At 49.3% G+C, this 19,514-nt stretch overlaps 1 protein-coding gene across 3 annotated transcripts in view; it reads right to left on the bottom strand.

Annotated features, from left to right (window-relative positions):
* CHST8 (carbohydrate sulfotransferase 8) overlaps window positions 1–19,514 on the bottom strand; it is a 113,014-nt gene that overhangs the window by 42,421 nt on the left and 51,079 nt on the right. The gene's annotated exons all lie outside the window — the stretch shown is intronic.

Below are 19,514 nucleotides of genomic sequence, written 5' to 3'. Positions count from 1 at the left end.
GTAGTTCGAGGCAGCCCTACCAAACTAATACACGCTTCCTTGGGACTCTGGCAAGGTACCGACTCGCCACACACCGTGGATAAAGCCCTGTCCCCAGGGCATTTATATCAGTTGGGTGTTTGGTGCCCCACTCTCAACTGTGAATGAATACCTAGGGGTCACCAGGCATCCTAGAACGACCTCTGACATGAGGGACGCCAAAGGAAGCCAACAAAAAAGACGACCCCAGAGGAAACAAAAACAATTTATGAACTAGCCAAAAACTGCAAACAGCTTAAACATAAATCAGTAGGGAGCTGGTAAACAAACCGACGGTACACCTTTACGATGAACACTGTGAAGCTGCTAAAAAGGTTTCACCGCCTTTGTCATCTACATGTGTCAATGTGGAAAGAGGTCCACCCTGTAGCATTAGGTTCTGAAAGAAAACATATTACAGTACAAGGGGTGTAATTGTGTTTATGCAAATTGCAGGCATGTGAGAAGGGTCTGGCGGAAGGTGGTAGGCGGGGTTGCGGTTGGGTATGTGTGGAGAATATCTTCTAAATGGGCCACACGTGTGCCAGGTAAAAAATCACTATGGACTTCCTGGCCTCTGTGCTTGCCCAGGTACCTCTGGATGGACAGAGGCATTCCTGTTTGAGCCGGAGGGCCAGGAACTCATATACCTGTCTGAAGAAGATAGCATGAGGCCAGGCAAACAGCAAGTGCTTAAAGACCACTTAGTGGAAAAAAAGATGAGTGGATGAATGGATGGGCGGATGGGTTGCTGGTTGGACACAATCACATGATCTTGCAGGTAGCTAGATGAGACCAGGGCCAGCTAACCCAGCAAGGCGGTGAAAGTCACCCTGAGAGCTGAGTTGTCTGCCCCCCTGAAGATCTGGACACCTCCGGGGGCTCTGTCACCTCCTGCCAGAGCAGACGCTGATGCCCAGAAAAACAGCTGAACCTGTTGAGTTGCCAAGGCAACAAGAAGCATGCTGGGATGCAGAGCTGACAGTCCCAGGGAGGTCCTGTCTTCTATTTCCTAAATCACAATCCCATCGGCTCTCTCTCAGGGCCTGTGCCTGTCAGCTCAGGAACTGCCCTCTGCGTCTGCTTTCCCTCCCCGACCCCAGCTTTCAGGAGAGGCGGCAGCAGCCCGCCAATATCTCCATTATCTAACCCTGGGAAGAGGGGCCTGGGTCTGAGCTCCTGCCATGCTCAGATCACACTGGGGACAAGGCAGGGGATGGCACAGTGGAATGGGGGCTTCAAGCCATTCATAGCACACCCATGGCCTTGACCAAACAGCAGCCCCGGATGAGTAGGGAAGAGGAGGACCAGGGTGCAGGGTGAGGGAGTGACGTGTTCCAGGGCAGGGCTGCGGCTCTTCACTGGCTGGAGGAGAGAGGCGGCTCAGATGGCAACAGGGGCAAACATGAAAACGGAGCAGGGCAAGCATCCTGAGTGAGCCTTGCAGAGAGAGGCAGGAGAGAAGTGGGTGTGTAGGAGGTCACACAGCCTTGGCGCTGGCGTCAGGGTCTGTGGAGGGAGGGGCTGGCTGGGTCCGTCAGGGTGGGGCGGAGCGGGGATGCTGTCTTGGAGAGAGAGCTATGTGGTCAGCACGTGGTCAGTCTGCTGTGCTGTCCTCCCACGGGTTGGGCTGCTCTGCGAAGCAAGCGGAAGTTCAGAGGCTCGGGGCAGTGTGGGGCCAGCCTGGAGCCAGGATCCCACACGAGGGTGGGCTGGGGAAGGAGGCAGCTGAGGCAGGGGGCCTGCGGAGGGCAAAGAGCGAGCCACTCCCAGTTGGGTCATCGTTTCCCAGAGTAGATAACTGGGCAGGAGCACAGCGAGGGGATGGAAGAGCTGTCGGGAGCTGGAAGGACCCGGCCTGGGCTTTGCCATCTGCTGACAGATATTTCCCTGAGATCCCTGGTAAGGCCCAAAAGCATCCTCCATCTCTCAGGCTTGCTAGACCATGAAAGTCTCCTAAACCAGCACTTCTCAGCTTTTGATCACATCCAAATCACCTGGGAATCTTCCTAAAGTGAAGATTCGTATCCAGTAGATCTGGGGTCAGGCCTGCGAGTCTGCATTTTCAGGAAGCTCTCACGTGTTGTGTTGCAGATGCTGGTGGTCTACAGTCACACTTTAAGTAGCAGGATCCTAACTATAAAACCCTTGCTGTTAGAAACGTAGACTCTCTGGCCCCACCCAGACACACTGGATCAGGAGCTGCATTTTCCCAGGTGGTCCCAGTACTTCGTTTATGTTAAAGTCTGAGAAGCACTGTTCTGAACCCACGGCTTTCAATTTGCTTGCACAGTGGAGTCCTGAAAACTGCTGCCTGGGTCCCTCCACTGGAGATGCAAATCTGATTGGTCTGAGGTGCGGCTGGGACCCAGGTTCTTAACACCGCTGCAGGTGATTTCTAATAAGCAGCCCAGGTAGAGAACTATTATTCTAAATGGTGGCTGCCCCTCTTGGTGCCCCGTAGATGAAAGCCATGGCATTGGACCTGCATTTCTGTGGCTGCTCTCATCCAGGCCTGGAACCCTCAGCCAGGCACTGTTGGGGACACTGCAGCTCAAAAGAATGGCAGGTTCAAACCCCAAGCCCGGCCTCTCCAGTGACAACTTGAAATGCTCAGGTTTTGCCTGATGGCTGTGTGGTTTGAGGAATGGAGACCCCGAGGAGGGACAAGGAGAGGGGAGGAAGCTGCCTCAACAGCACAGCTGCCTGTGCCTCAGTGGCACTTGAGCGAGTGCCTCAAAGACTGCCGAGGCAGGAGCCTGCCTCACTGCCCCCGCTGACCTAGTGTGCCGAGGCTATTTCCAGGTGACGGTGCCCGCCGGGGGTGACCAATCCTCACTCCTCCACTGGGAGAGCAGATGCTGGAAGGTGTGGCACCTCCACGGATCCTGTGGGCCAGAAGATGCCGCAAGCGGCAAGTGGAACCTCACCTCACCCATCCACTGAGCTACACTGGTTCTTGAAATGGCAGCGATGGGTCAGGGATGGAGGGGCTTGTGCCAGGTGAGGCTGGGGTTACCTAGGGCATGGAGCATGAGTGCCAGAGACCCCAGTGTGAGCTCAGGGCTTGATCATTGATGCCGGCTGCCGTCCACGGGGTGAGGGCTCACTCTGGTTGGATGGTCTCCACCTACATTATTTCCAAAAGGCTATGGATTTGTACAGCATGTCCTTTTCAGTAAGGATGGACGGATGGTGGAGAGATGGACAGGCAGATGGAAAGGCAGAGGGTGACCAGGGCGGGAGTGGAGCAGGGTCCCAGCACCCTCGCGGGAGTGGGTGGTCCTGAAGTGGGGAAGGGAGCCTCCGGTCCAGCTCACACGGACCCCACTCAGGATGCGGCATTTCACTAGGACAGTCTGCTGCTGTGGTCGAAGGCCTAAAATTAAGGCCCGATATCATGTACTGCCTTGACATCTGGTGAAATCGGAAGGGCCTCAAATGGCCCAACTCTACTCCCGCTGATGAGGTCTCCTAGCCAAACGACCCCTTCTTACCAAGGGGACTGAGAACAGTCCCTGCTCACCCCAAGTAGCAGGTTTCAGTGCCCTACCAGCCCTCGGAATTATTCAAACAACAATGACATCTTCCTGCGAGAACCAGGGTCAGCCCACCCTCCTGATACTGCTAGCTCGCCTCTTCACTTCCCACTTGTTCACTCTCCATGTGACCCTGCGTGACACGTGGTGTCCTCCTCTCCCAGACTGTGAGGACATGTGACCATTACACTGCTGTTGAGCCCATCTGTGTGGTGCTGAGTGTTGGCCATCCTCATGATCACAGGGGGGCTCGCCTTACAATGAGGCGAATAGGAGGTGATTAAACAGGTGCCTAATCTTAGGAGTGGGGCTATACTGACAGGGGCAAGTTCAGAGGCTCAGAAGATAAACATTATACTTCCTGTGGTTAGCTTTATTTTAAAATTAAGGGCCAAGTTTATTACTATCCCTATTTTCCTCCCTAACAAGAAAAAGATCTTAGAATTCCTAACTCCAGTTACTGTCCCCCATCTAAACTTCCATGTTACTGCAGTTCCTAAGTCTCCATAAAATTAGTCTTGTTTATTCTTTTTAAAGTAAGTACTTATTTACATTTATCTACAGGCCTAAGATTTATTTCCTTACTGGTATTTCTTATATCTCATTCTTTCTGGTTAATTTTTCTTCTTATGGAAATATATCTAAACAATGATTTATCATAAAAATAAAGCCACTTCTGAGAGTGATAATAATTACAACAGGCCACAATGTAAACTGGGACTGTCCCAGGCAAACTGGGCCAATGGACAGAGGTTTGGTGGCTTTCGAAGGCACTATTTACAGATGTTGTCCTCCAGCTCAGCACCTGGGTCAGGACAGGGGCTGTTTGAGTAGACACGAAGCCTCAGTCCTGGAGGTAGAGGCCCTGGAATGGCTGAGTGAAGATCTGGCAAATTCCTTCCCCAAAAGCAAAGACAGACAGGAAACAAAAACAAAAAACAAACAAACAAACAAAAACAATTTAAGAACTCTGGAAATTGACCAAAGCTTTACAATATAGTTAAGAAACAATATTTTTTTTTCTTCAACAAAAACCTACTGAACCTCGGAAAGAATGTATAAGCCTGTGGACTTTTAGCCTGGGGCCGCTTACATCATCCCACCCAGTTCCCTGGTACTGGAAGTTCTACCAAGGTGGAGCCTTGAAGACTGACTGAAAAATTCCATGCCCAGGAACATTGTTGAAGGTAAAATTCGAAAATCGCAGCTAGGCCAAGGTTGTGATACAGGTCTGGGGGGAAGCACTAGACCAATTGACCAGACGGAAATTTGAAGGGTGATCTGGGAAATGAGATAACTAAAATGGACAACAGATAAAACAGTGCTTTAGGGAGAAATTTATAGCTGTAATGTCTATATTAGAAAAAGAAGGATCTCAAATCAATAACCTAAGCTTCTACCTTAAGAAACTAGGGAAAAAGAGAACAAGCCAAACTCAAAGCAAGCAAAAAAAGGAAAATAATAAATATTAGGGTAGAAATCAATAAAATAGAAAATTGAAAAAAATAAAAAGCAATGCAACTAAAGTTGGTTATTTAAAAATATCCACAAAATTGACAAACTTTTAGCTAGACTTAACAATGAAAAAAGAGAGAATACACACATTACTAAAATTGCGGATAAAGAGGGAATATCACTAACAAATATAAGGGAATACCATCAACATCTTGACGCTAACAAATGAGACAACTTAAGTGGAGTGAACAAAGCCCTAGCAAAACATAAATTACTGAAGCTGACTCAAGAAGAAATAGAAAATCTGAACAGATCTGTAGTAAAGAAATTAAATTAGTAATTAAAAAAAATCTTTTCTCAAAGAAAAATCCAGCTCCAGATGGCTTTACTAGAGAATTTTGCCAAACATTTAAAGAAGAAATAATGCCAGTCCTTCATAAACTCTTCCAGAAATAGGGAGGAAAAGGAAACACTTCCCAACTCATTTGAAGACCTGTGTTATCAGTAACAAAACCAGACAAAAAAATCTCAAGAAAACTACAGACAACTATCTCTTAAAATATTCCACAACAAAATCCTAGCAAATTGAATCCAGCAACATATAAAAAGGACCATACACCATGACCAAGGGGGATTTATCTCAAGAATGTAGGCTTGATTTATTTATAAAATACACCATATTTACGGAATAAAAGATAAAACTACATAAATATCTCAATAGATGTAGAACAAGCATTTGACAAAATCTAACACCCATTCATGGTAAAAATAATTTTTTCCCTCCTGCAAACTAGTAGTAGAAAGAAACCTCCTCAGACTGGTAAAGGTCATCCTTTACCCATTTTATAGCTACCTTTATACTTAACAGTGAAAGATCGGATGCTTTCTCCTTAAGACTGAACTCACCACTTCAGTTTAACATTTTATTATAGTATCTAGCCAGTGCAATCAGGAAAGAAACAAAACAAAACAAAACAAAACAAACAAACAAACAAAAAACGCATTTAGATCAGAAAGGAAGTAAAACTCTATTGCAGACAACATGACCCTGTATTGAAAACATCCTAGGAAATTCACAAAAAGAAGTTTAGAATTAACCAATAAGTTACAGGGTACAAAATCAATATAGAAAAACCAGTCATATTTCTATATATTAGCAATGAATGACCCAGAAACAGAATTAAGAAAGCAATTCCATTCACTATGGCATCAAAAAGAATAAAATAAATTTAACAAAATAAGGGCGTATACAATATTTTGTACACTAAATATTGAGTATACAATATTTTGTATACTAAAAGCTACAAAATATCGTTAAGAGGAACTAAAGATCTAAATAAATGGAGAGGCATTCCATGTTCGTGGATTGGAAGACTCAATATTGTTAAGAGGGTGATTCTGCCCAAGTTGATTATTATATTCAATGCAATGCCTATCAAAATCCCAGCAGGCTTTTTGTTGGCAGAAATCGACTAATCCTCAAATTTATACGGTTTTATAAAGACCCAGAGTAGCCAAAATGATCTTGAAAAAGGAGAACAGAGCTGAAGGATTTATACTTCCTGATTTCAAAACTCGTTATAAACTTACAATAATTAAAATATTGTACTATTGGCATAGGGATCAATGGAATAGAATTGAGACACCAGAAACAAAACCTTAGATTTATGGCCAATTTTTTGACCAAAGTGCCAAGGCAATTCAATGGGGGAAAAGATGGTCATTACAAGTGGTGCCACAAGACAGTTGGCTGTCCACACACAAAAAGATGAAGTTAGACCATTACCTCACACAAAGAATAAAAGTTAACTTAAAATGGATCACAGAGATGTAAGAGCTAAAAATATAAAACTCTAAGGAAAACATGGAGTCTTTATGACTTTAGGTTAGGCAAAGACTTCTTAGATACAATACCAAAAGCCTGATACATAAAAGGAAAAAATTATGAACCATACTTCTTCAAATTGAAAAACTTTTGCACTTTGAAGACACCATTAAGAAAATGAAAAGACAAACCGCGAATGGAAGAAATTATCAAATCTAGTAAGTACTTTATCCAGAAAATAAAGAATAACAGCTCAATAAAAAAGATGGCTAACCATTCAAAAGATGGGCAAAAGATCTGAATAGATCATTTTACTAAAGAAGGTATTCAAATGGCTAAGCATATGAAAACATGCTCAATATCATTAGTCATTAGAGGAATTCAAATTAAAGCCGCAATGAGACACCACTTCATACCCACTAGAATGGCTATAATTAAAAAGACAGATAATGAAAATGTAGAGAAATTGGAGCCCGCTGGTGGGAATGTAAATGGTGCGGCCATTTTGGCAACAGTTTGGTAGTTTCTTTAAAAATTTATCATAAATTTACTATACAACATAAGTGTCTACCCAAGAGAAATGAAAACGTATTCACACACAGACTTGCACATGAATGTTCATAGCAGTATTAGTCATAACAGCCAAATAAAAGTATAAACAATCCCAATGTCCAAAACTATAAACAAACCAAAATTCCATGTAATGGAATACTATTCAGCTATAAAGAAGAGCAAGCTACCAATATAAGCCACAATATGATGAATCTCAAAACGATATGCTAAGTGAAAGAAGGCAGATGTACAAAACTATGTATCGTATGATTACACTTATGTGAAATGTTCAGAAAAAACAAATCTATAAAGACAGAAAGTAGGTCAGTGGTTGCCAGGGCAACGGGGAGTAACTGCAAATGGGCATGAGAGATTTAGGGGGTGGGGGACAATAAAAATCTCCTAAAATTGGATCGCAGTGATAGTTGCACAGCTCTGTAAATTTTCTAAATATCCTGGAAGTGTACATGTAAAATAGGTGAATATTATGATGTAAATTTTACCTGAATTAAAGCTGTTTTTTAAAAAAGGCGCTAGCCCCGCCCCATGGCAGTTATTCCCGGGAGTTCACAGCTTCCCTCTAATCTCTCTCACTTTCTGGCTCCTGGGATTTCTCTTACCTCAATTTTAAAGAAGTTTTAGATTCTGTTTTGCTCTGGGAGGGAGGGCACATCAACTCAGTCAGCTACACTGGCCACACCTGGAATTTGCTTTCATGGAATTCTGGCATTTTCTGTCCCCTGAGAAGGGCTGTATGTTCCCCTCAGTGAAACGAATGGAAAAAATGAAAAACAGGCTTGGTAGGGGGATGTCCCAGCTCCAACTGACTCCTGCTGTTAGGCCTGGCTCCCTGGCCCCTCTCTCTAGGTCACAGGAAGATCAGACCAGGGTCAAACCGTGCTAATAATGCCCTTCCTTTCTCTTTCTCTGATCAGCGAGAAGTCCCAGCAAGTTATTAGCCTCAGACCCAAGTCTAAGACTACAGAATGGAAGGAGGAGATGGCTCCAGACATCAAGAGCTCCTGGCAACAGAGCTGAACCTCCTGCTTGGGAAGACGTGAGGGTGGACACCAGCAATTCCCATCATTCTGTGTCCCTGTGAGTTCAGTGAGAACTGGGACCTCGTAGACATATTCTCTGCAGAATCTCAGTGCCCGGCCGGGTGGAGCTCCTTAACATCTCTACAATAAATGAGTGATAGTGGAAAAGTGCCCCAGCAATAAAAACCCACCTCCTCCTGGCCTGTGTGTGGTCTTTCTTCTCTTGCTGACTGTCCCTCCCATTGCCTAGGAAGGGACAAGGCCCGCACACGTTTCACAAGTCCTGTGTATTGTACCTGTTTGGCAGGTGAACTTGGCTTAAGCCCAGCAAATCTTTTCATTACTGCTGCTACTTCTGGCTGGGTTCTGGGAAGGAACTAATTTGAGCAGCGATCACTCGACTTGAAATGTTATGAACATAATTTTATTATTTGGTCTGCCTAGGTCATGGGCAGGGGGTTACAATAACTAGTTTTGCTACATTTCTGCTCACATGGCAATTCCTCACCCATCTCTGGCTGACAACTGCCCTTGTGGTGCCAACGTCATTTACCCCAGCCTGGGCCATGACCCTGTGTCCCATGCCTGCTCACGGTGGGTAAAAATGTCAGCATGCACTCGGAGCAGCCAGCCCCACAGCTCAGTGGGAAGTGTTTTCCATGTGAGCTGTGAGCCTGAGGCACGCACACACCTCATGGCTGTGTACTCACACACTACTACACGCGATTGTGGTTGAGAGCCAAACACACACGTGTTCACAGAGGCCCCCATCCCTTCACCAGCACACACATGTGTGCACAGATCAGAAGATGTCTGCGAGGCACAGGAACAAAGCACACCCCAAACGTCAGGTGGCAAAGCCGTGTGGGCCCCAGGCTGGCCCTTCACTATCGTGTCTCAGAGTGTGGCGTTTCCAGCTCAGTCACCAGTAAGATCCTGTGTGTCTGGGAACTGAAGACCTGGGTTCTAGTTTAGGCACGGCCACTTTCTGGCTGTGTAACCTTAGGCAATTGACTCTACCTCTCTGTGCCTCAGTTTCCCTATCTATAAAACAGACAGGGTGCTGTGAGGCTTCAGTGGGAGAATATTTGCAAAGCACATAAAGTGCAGTGCTGATGCTCAGCAGGTGCTCAGCACTCACTACATCACCACGGCTCTGACCACGCCCCCTCCCCCCGCCCCCACAGGTGCCACCTCCTGGACGCTGTTGGGACTCCCTTGGGGTCTCTGGTCCCACTCACAACCCCGGTAGCATCAACCCTGACCTGGAGGTAGCAATGAAGAAATTGTCTGCAAAGTGCCTCTTGCCACCTCTCCCAGGAGACCCTTGTCTGACTGCCATAGACAGTGTCCTAGGTAGAGAAGAGAGAAGGCCAGTGTAGCTGTCCCTGCCACACTCCATCACTGTGGGAAACAGGAAATCATCTTCCATTGAAAACGCAAGCCCACCCCACAGGGCACCCACAGCTCACCTCCTAGCTCCTTGGTGAAGGGCTCACCTTTGCAGGAAGGTTTGTCCAGAAATGACTCCTCCTTTATTCATAGCAACAAAAACTTGCGGGTGGGGGGATATATTTGCACATGAATAAGTGTGTGTAAATGAAAGGAGGTTTCCAACACGCACCCTCCCCAAACCCCCACCCCCGGCCCCACCCCTCTGCTCGCATCTCTGCTGACCAGTCACCTTCTAGAACCCCCAAGTCTTATGCCCGAAATGGTGAACGGGTATCTGGCAGGGCTCCTGACCCTCTGAACCAGATAGGGGCCCCCTTGGGCTCCATATTGGTCAACAGGCACATGGAGAAGCTCTGTCCATGACTCGTCTGGGGTCTGGCTTCATGCCAGTTCTGCTGGGGTTGGGAAGAGTAATGAGTCCCTCCCCACCGGGGGATCCGCCACCTCTCTGTCCTGAGGGGAGGGGGAGAGTCGCACAGGGTAGGTGCGGTGTGGGGAGGGGAAGAGGGAACAGGTCTCAGCCTCAGGGAGGTTTGGGGTATTGAACAGATCCTCTCCTTCCAGCCCACCCAACCGACAGCAGGCTCAGAAGTGACTTATTGTCTGACTCTGAAAACACCTTCTAAAATCTGAGCTCCCACTTAAAAATTGAGAAAATTTACATTAGTATGTTACAGATTCCTAGCTTCTTTGAAACAAATAAAATAAAAAGGAGTATCTGGCCACCTTGGGCCCGCATCCCACACAGAACTCCTGGCTGGAGCCAAGCAGCAGCCCACCCAGGAGATGTCCGTCCACGTCCCCATTCTGTTCCCGGCGGTTCCCACCCCCACCCCACCCTGCAGATGGTGCTTAGTATACATTTTCTGATGGACCTGGAGACCCGACAGAGCTTTCCCTGACATCCCCCCTCATTATCCCTTTCTCTCCCTCATCTCTCTGCCACTAGGGAGGGGCCCAGACCCTGAGGGCAAAGGTCAAGTGCATTCACAAATAGTTGTCCATTTTTGAGGAGGTGAGGTGGGAGTCCCAGACTCCTTCCAGGCTACTTCTCACCAGACAAAGCACATTTAGACACAGATCACTCCCTCAGTCCAACCCAGGTTGGGAATGGCCTGGTCTGAGAACCACTGGCTGGGGACTGGACCCCCTGAGGCCGCTAGCCAGGGACTGGACCCTGAGCTGCTTTGAGAGCAACCAAGCTAGGTGGAGGTTGAGCTTGGATGGGGCCAGCCTACTTTATAGTTGATCTTCCATTTGGAATGTCTTCCGAGGGCTGGAAAATGCCTTAGGGCCCAACTTCCTGACTGGACACCAGACTGCGAGAACGGGAAGACCCCCGTACGCTCCTCACCCCGCTGTCAGAAGCCAGCTAGCTGTGGCTGTGGGGAGAAATGGAAGCTACTGAGGTTCAGTTGTTTTTCCCATATGAGTAAACATTTTTGAATGAGAGTATCGTCCACTTCCACTAAGCTCCACCATGATCAAATTAAAACTGCAGAGCCAAAAATCCTGGGAAATAAGCTTTACAATGAAAGCATCGGCAGGTATGTAAGGGTGAGCTTCTGGCTTGGATGAGCTCTGCCTGACTTCCCGACTTCCTGCAAATATTTTGGGAAGGAGAAGGCCCATATAGACCCTAAAGCCACATGAAAGGCGTCACCATAAACAGGAGGGGCTGGAAGGTGAGGCCCGAGGGCCTCAGCCTACACTCATGGTGTCCCTGATGGGCCTCCTGCACCGGAGATGTGTCATCGGCCTCCGGAGCCAGCCCTTCCACGCGTCTGTTGCCATAACTATCACCATGACCTTTCTAGGATTTGGAAGAAACAAGAACCACCTAGTGGCCATGGAGAAAGACAGCAACCATGGCAACGGCCCTGTCTTTGGACCCTGTTCAGGCACAGAACCATTTCTCCACTGTCCATGTTAGCAACTCAGGAATTTAGGAAGGTTTAGTGGGGCCTCGAAAAAGCGTGTATTAAGCTTCCCCATGCTGGCCATGAGTGCGGTTTTCTGATTCCCTGTGTGTCCCAAGCCCACCCCTCCCACTCCCTTCCCCACGGCCCTGAGGCTGAACCTGGAGGCAAGCCAGGCAGCAGGGGCCACCCCTTGAGACCCTGTGCCACTTTGGGACTGGGGTCTCGCCCTGCCCTCCTGCTCTCCCCACCAGATCTTCTGGTTTGAATGGGGGGGGGTGTCGGGTGACCCTCACTGAAGATGCCTGATGTCGGGTGACCCTCACTGAAGATGCCTGGGCTGTGAATGGGGACAGAGGTGGGGGAGGTATGGGGGGGCACAGGTGGAAGGAAAGGAAATTCAGCCCCATCTAGAATGTCTCCCTAGCACCACCCTAACACGGGGTCAATGCCAGCCGAGGTGCGGTCAGGGCGTCCTAGACCAGAATGATTCTGGGGCATCTCACACGCAGACTTGATCCCTTTCCCCTCCTCTCTGGGTCCCTCCCATTCATTCCGGTCCAGCAGAGCAGGAAAGGGGTCAGCTCACACCTGAGCCCCGCTCTGGGCCTGCTGAATCATGACTCATGTCGCAGGCAGACAGAGCCCGATTCACCCCCTGAGTGAGGGGCCTGGGGGAACAATCGGCTGATACAGAGACACAACCTGAAACCAGGGCTTCCGGGGGCTGGCGAGGCAGCGGAACCGCCAGCCCTGCTCGGCCCCCGCCCGGGCCTGGACACAATGGGAGACCCACTTTCCCAGCCGGACTGTAACTTCAGAAGGTGTCTTTGTGTGGGCTTCATCAACCAAGACACCAGAGACGCCTTGGGGCTAGGTTCGAGGAGGCGGGCTGCTGCTGAAATCTACTGGGCGACGGCAAGAACTGGCCTTTGGGAGGATGATAGAAAAACATCAGAAAATACAGATGTAGACCATGACATTAGCTAGTAGCAACAGGCAAGGGGAGCAGAGTGAGCCAAGCAAGGGCTTTGAAATCAGGCGCACCTGGGTTCGAATCCTGACTTAGACCACTCTGGCTGCAGGGCTTTGGGCATCTGACTTAACCTCTCTAAGTTGGGGACAGTGACGCCTGCCTCACAGGGTGAAAAAGGATGAAATAAAGGGCACTGGGACAATGCCAGGTGCCAATAAACTGTAACTAGTACTGCGTTTCATGCACACTGAAGCTAATTACATTGTCTCGTTTTAAAAATTAGCATCATACATGTGTGTGGAGCTCTGTGGTTTTCAAAGCCATTTTTGTCCATCACTTCATTAGATCCACACGATGATGCTGTGTTCTATTTTTAGCATTTTATTTTAGCTCCTTTAAAACATAAGTCTTGCTCTTACTGGATATGATTGTCCCAATAGTCTGTTCTGCTCTCCTTTTTTAATTTCCCCACCCCTAGGAACCTTTAGTAAAACAATTCTGAGACCATTTTCTATTAATATGAATTTTCAGATTAGAGCGATACGATGTCTATTTCTTAATTTAATTAGGTGATTCCTGTTATTAGTTCCTACATGCTCATTATTTTTCATTTAGCATATTTTAATGCACCAAAGGAAAGAGAGGCTCAGGCTGGAGACCCCCAGGGCGTCTTCTGCAGGGAGGAGGGAAACGTGGCCTCCACCTGCGGGAGGGTGGAAGAACCCAGGAAATCAATACCACACCAAGAAAGAAGGTGCCGGGAGCTGCTGCCGCTCCATGGCCTGGTCTCAGGTCAAAGAGGGTGGGGGCAGACCAACTCCCACTGCAGAGATGGGGCTGCAGTGGGTGCCCTGAGCCCAGGGGAGTAGTGAGGATCCTTCATGAAGACCTACCCTCAAAAGCACTATCCAGAGAAGGCCCCAAAGCCAGCACCCCCAGGGCCCCCCAAACCCACTGGGCTCTGGGTGCCTACACCTGAGGGCTGCCTGTCTGACACTGACCCCCTTTCTGGTATTCACTGGCTGATCACCGTGTGGGGGCCCCGCGTCTGCTCCTGCATCCGTACTGCCCTCTGCACAACTCCAGGGGGCACTTTCCACAGTGCAAAATCAATGTCACCCTGGAACTAGCACAGAACACAGTGTGAGTGCTACCCACCCCCCAGATACGCAGGCCCTGTCTCAATGCTCCCACCCCATCGAGGCAGGCTCGGCCATCTGTGCCCCCGGGCTCCGGCCGCCCCCGGGCCCTTCCCCATCTCCAGCACTTTCACTGTCCACATGGAGCCCGTCAGTGCTCCAGCTCACAGCCCATCCGTGGCGCCAGGAAGAAGCCCCACAAAGCGACTTTTGAGTTTACAAGGGAGAGCGGGGCAGGAAGCCCAAGCGGCCACTCTTGGAAGGGGCCCCGTTACAGGCATCCCCACCCACAGCCCTGACTGTGAGAGCCTGGTGCAGGGTGCAGGCTGTGGCGGGGAGAGGACTCTCCAGAGAATGAAACTCAGTGGGTGGTTCAACCCAGAGTACAATTTCCTTCGGCTGCAGACAGGTGGGTGGAGGGAGGGCTAGGCGGATCCTCGGGAGCCTGGGCAGCTCTCGCTCGCAGAGAGCCTGAACACGCTGCGATGCATTGTTTAGAAACACCGGTTCCGAGAGTCCCAGCCCTGCTGATTTCGCAATGATAGATTGCCAGCTACTTAACAGGATGGATCACTGCAATTACATGTCACTTCTGATATTCACAGTCACAACAAGGATGTGTCAGCCTCACAAGGTTTGTAGAAAATATATATGATGTTCCGCAATGCCGTTAGAAAATAGTTTCAGGAAACAGGCTTGAGAGGATTCCAGTAAACCCACCTGTCTGGGGAAAGCAGCCAGCTCTGGGGAAACTGGAGGGGCTGGCTCCCCGGCCCTGAAGGAGCGCCGGCTTGGAGAACTCGGCCCAGCAGGCCGCCCCTCCCCCGAGAGGGCCAAGGAGGCCCAGCCACCACACTTCCATTTACTCCATCACTCTTGTCACCCTCACACGGGTGAGCTGTTAGAATTTCGCAGCTCACTCTTGTGGGCCTGGTCCGCCCAGGCCTTTTAGGCTGCTGATGTGGTCTCAGAGCTCCAAGGGGCACACCTGGACAAAGACAGTCACTGCGGGAACAAGACAAACCCTCATCACTGGCCACCGGCACAGGCAGGGCTGCGTGTCCCTGGGAACCTTGGGACCAAGAATGAGGACCACACTTCTTCTAGGCAACATAGCCCTGCCTCCAGGGAACCAGAGCAGGACCCTGGAGTCAGTCAGGCCCATGGGTCTCGAAATTCTGGCTTTGTTGATTTCTAGCTGTGAGAGACCGGGCCAGACACTCAGCAGTGTGTGCTGTGGGGAGAAACCCCAGGCTTCGACAGAGTCTCATCCAAGCCTACTTCACAGCTTCTGCTGGAGGTCGGCACCTGGTCATCTCTTGTGAGATGGAGAAGGTAAACAAGCAACCCACAGTTTCCCTCCTCCAGGAAGCCTTCCTGACTACTCCAGCCAGGGCTCTGTCCTCTGAGGCATGAATGGGAAGGAGTGCGTGTGTTAACGGAGATGCAGGGAGAGTAGGGGTGGGGCAGGGTGGGGGTTACCTGCTTGTCTCCCCTGGCCCTGAGGTCTGTGGGGCCGGGGCCCTGGGTAAAGGAGTTATAGGGTAACTTCACACCCTGCCTAGCATCTCGGATACCATCTGCTTAAAACGGAATGTGTGGTCTGCAGCCTGCTCCCCCAGACGACTTCCGATCTGGCATGTCTGCCTCAGTGCGTGGCACCCCAACCTCATCTGCCAGAGCCAGAAACTGTAAGCCAGAGTCATTCTGAACCAAGACAGCTGCCCTCCTCACGCCCCTCATCCTCCCACCCACTCTGCACCTGACCCCAATGCCCTGAATCCACCCCTCCCAGTCCCTCTCCACCCTGAGCCTTGCCATCTCTTCAGGCCTCACTCGGCCTCTGCCAGCGGGTCTCTCTGTGCTTGTCATCCCCTCCCAGCCCCGCCCACAACTCCACGACATGCAGCCACTAGAGTGGACTTCTAATGGCCACTTCCCGCCTCAGAATCCCCTGAGCTCCCATCACCTGCGGCAAAGCCTCACGCCTCTGCAATGCTGCAAGGGCTCCCAGGCCCCGGGCCTGGCTGCGTCTTCAGCCACAAGTCTATATCCATAGGTTGCACGCCAGCCCCTAATCACTGGGAGTTCTTGCCATGCCACATTCTCTCATGCCTCCGAACCCTGACCCATGCTCTTCTTTCTGCCCAGGCTCTGCTCTGGGCCCAGGCCAGGCAGTACTGAGCATCACAGTTACTGGGAAGGCAGTAGGTACAGTGGGCAACAGCCAGCTACACAGGGACAAATCCTAGCTCTGAAGCCCAAAGCTGGGTGGCCTTGAGCACAGCACTTAACCAGTTTCGTGTGTCAAACAGTGTAATGGTACTTAATTCATGAGGTATTGAAAATATTAAACAAATGCCAAATATGTGTAAAGTGCTTGTGACAGTGCCTGGCACAAGGTGAGTGCTGAGAGTGTGTGCCAGCATCAGCGGTGTTGCTGTTTGTGTGTCCACGCTATTGGCATCTCATCTGTAAGTAGGAATAATCATCGATTATAAGAATTACATGCATTTAGACATGTAAAGTACTTAGCATAAGACCTGGCACGTGGTAAATGCCTGATCGATGTTTGTTATTATTATTACCGGTGGGTGCCCTTGTGCCCTGGAAGGAACGCCCTGGGGCAGGCTGTAGACCAGGAAGTGATCGGGGCTGTCCAGCCCCTTGTCTGCACTTGGGGCCCCTGGACAGGGAACCTTTGCCGTCATCAGGGCTGCCTTGCCGCCTGACAGCCAGTACCAGCCCCAATCCCCGGCACCATGACCCGCAACTGCACGGCTTCGAGAAAGTAGTTATATCACTGAAACGTGGGGTGGCCCCGCTTTCAGAAAACCCACTCTGCAAAAACCAAATATTTAAATAAAAACTATTTATAGTGTGCTACCAACAGAATCTATATCATAAAGTCACGTTTTTAAATGTATCAATGTATAAACCAATCGCTCCACCATTCGCTTTGGCTTCATGGGTCACTAGCAATGACTCCCTTCACCCCAGTGAAACAGAATCCATCCCACTTTAAAGAATGAAGAAGAAATGATAAAATCAGAACATCGCATTGTCCAGCCCTAATGAAGGGATGTATCTAGGCGTCACCATGAGAGGCCAGCATCACGTGAGAAAGCCAGGCAGACGTGCGCCTCCTGATGGAAGAACATGGGACCACGTGTGAATTCTGACCAGAGAAAGAAGGAAAAACCAAACCTATATCCGATCGAACTGCTAGTTTACTTAATTTTTTGGGAATACGAAGAACAAAAGACAATGTTGAACTATACCAAATGGACACAAAAAGCAAACATCCCAACTGTGAGAAACTTGACAGGACTGTGACCCAGTTTCCTTCAATAAATAGCAAGAGAGAAGACAGAGAGGGAATCCTGCAGATGGAAGAGATCTAAAGACTCACCCGCCGACTGCAGCGTGTAGGCCTTATCTGGGTACTGATTACAACGAATGCGAAATAAAGGTATTTAAAATATTTGTGAGATGAGGAGACATTTGAACATCAGCTGGATATCTGATGATAATAGGAAATTGTTGAATATTAAAAAAAAAAGTTCTTATCTTTTAAACTGAGAAACATATTGAAATATTTGTGGCTAAATTGATATTCCATCTGGTATAAGCTTCGAAATCATACAGAAGGAGGGAAGTGGATGGGGCCAGCCTGACCATATTGGGGGTGCTGTGTGATGAGTACGTGGGGTTCACTGTACGGTTCTAATCTATTTCTGTGTGTGTTCCAAACTGTCTGTAATAAAAACGACATAAAGGAAGCAGCTCATACAAATTCGGTTTGCCCAGCCACGGGTGTGGAGCCTGTCTTCTGCCTTTCCAGGGGCTAGCACGTCAGGATGTGTCCTTCCCAGTTCCGGCACGCTCTCCGAAACTTCTGCTTAGGGAAGAGGCCAGGCTAGTCTCCTGGGTCAAAAAGTGTGGCTCTTGAAGCATCAGGGCCTGGCAGTTTTGGAAGCTAGGAAGTAGTTGGACAGGGGATTTCTCTGATACACAAGAAAATCTAATCTTAGAACGAAGGTTGGTTAACTGGCAGTGATTCACGTTTCAAAAGGTTCGACTTAAATACAGCAAACGTTTTTGAAAAAACTATTTGATTTACAAGAGTTGGCAACCCCGTAAGATTGCATCTAATGCGCGAGCCAGGTGAGGTTTGCTGAGTGGTCCCTGAGAAGTTCAGGTGCTGTTAACACCTGGTAGCTGCGTGAGAGAAGTCTGAATGACACCTCCGACTGCAGGAGACCAAGAGACTACCTTTGCAAGTTTGTTTCCAAATCTTCACCTGCCCACCTTCCCTCTTCCGCCTTGGTTGGCACCACCAACAGCAGCTCCCAGTGAACTTTCTGCCACTGTGGAAGACGGAGCGGCTCGCGGAATTTTCTCCGTAGATGGCCGCCCCCAGCGGCCTTGCCTGATCCAGATGGCAGGGCACCCTCCTGCGTCTGCACCTCCCACAGGCAGAAATCCACAGGGAGAAGGCCCATCTGGGGCCTTTGGGGCCACCCACCCATACAACTGGATATATACACTTTGTTAGCACTGGTTTCCAACAGATAAATGTAATCAAGGTTTATGTGCTCAGAGAAGCCAACAGGATGGGATTGTTTCACTTGAAAGATCAGAAGAAAATTGTAACTAATGTTGTGGAAAATTACTTTGATATTGCTTTCTTGGTACCGAATCACAATTAGGCTGCTGCGAGAAGTACAGGGAAAGAATAAATGAATAGAAACAAATCAACACAAACAGCCTGTGTCAGGAACACTTTGCTCAGGGAAAGTAAAGTAAGCATTATTTAAAGTTTTATGAGTGTGTTTGATGTAATTTACGCAGAGTGTCAAGGTTGCCCATCACCTGGCACATGGTAAGGGTGGTGGAGCTCCATGTGCAGCCAAGAGAAGACAGCTCAAGACCCAAGAGTGCTCCTTGCCTGCACTTGTCAGGCCCGCAGCGTCCATGGGTATAGAGATGCTGGCTTTGGCTTCCGTCCGTCCTACACACCCTGCCAACCCAGCGCTCTGCACTCCTTTCCGTGATCACCAGTGCGCCCTGGGAATCCTACATCCATGTGCATGGGGGGCAGTGGCGCAGGGCTATGCTGGCCAGCATGAGGGGCAGGAGTCCGCTACTCACAGAGGATGTGAAGAGCAAGTGCTCTGCTTTGCCAGCTGGCTACAGCACAGCAGGGCGTGCACTGTGGCACGCAACCTAACCCCTCCCAGGGATATAGCATCTGCCCCTGGAGTGTACCGTGGATGGGGGCATGGGCCCCTGTCCCAGCTGGACACCACAGACACATTCATGCTTTCTCTCCCAGGTTCGTCCCACAGAACGCAGATGCTGGTGACGAGGACCTTCTGCCCATGTGTGCACCTAACCACACACAAAATCAAGACATGTACCAAAGATTTACAGGTGCCATGTACCCTAAGCTGTGGCCTTCTTTCGGGAGCTTGCTTCTGCGCAGATAATAAACGACTGCAGGGCCAGCTCTCAGACTGTCCTGACGACACTGCCCTGGAGGGCCTGATTCTGCTGACACAGTGTCGTTGGCCACTCTAGGGCTCACGCGAGG

Source organism: Rousettus aegyptiacus, unplaced genomic scaffold (assembly GCF_014176215.1).
Source record: "Rousettus aegyptiacus isolate mRouAeg1 unplaced genomic scaffold, mRouAeg1.p scaffold_m13_p_14, whole genome shotgun sequence".
NCBI classification, from domain to species: Eukaryota; Metazoa; Chordata; class Mammalia; order Chiroptera; family Pteropodidae; genus Rousettus; species Rousettus aegyptiacus.
Note: the sequence above shows the minus strand (reverse complement) of the source record. Positions and strands in the feature narration are given on the sequence as shown.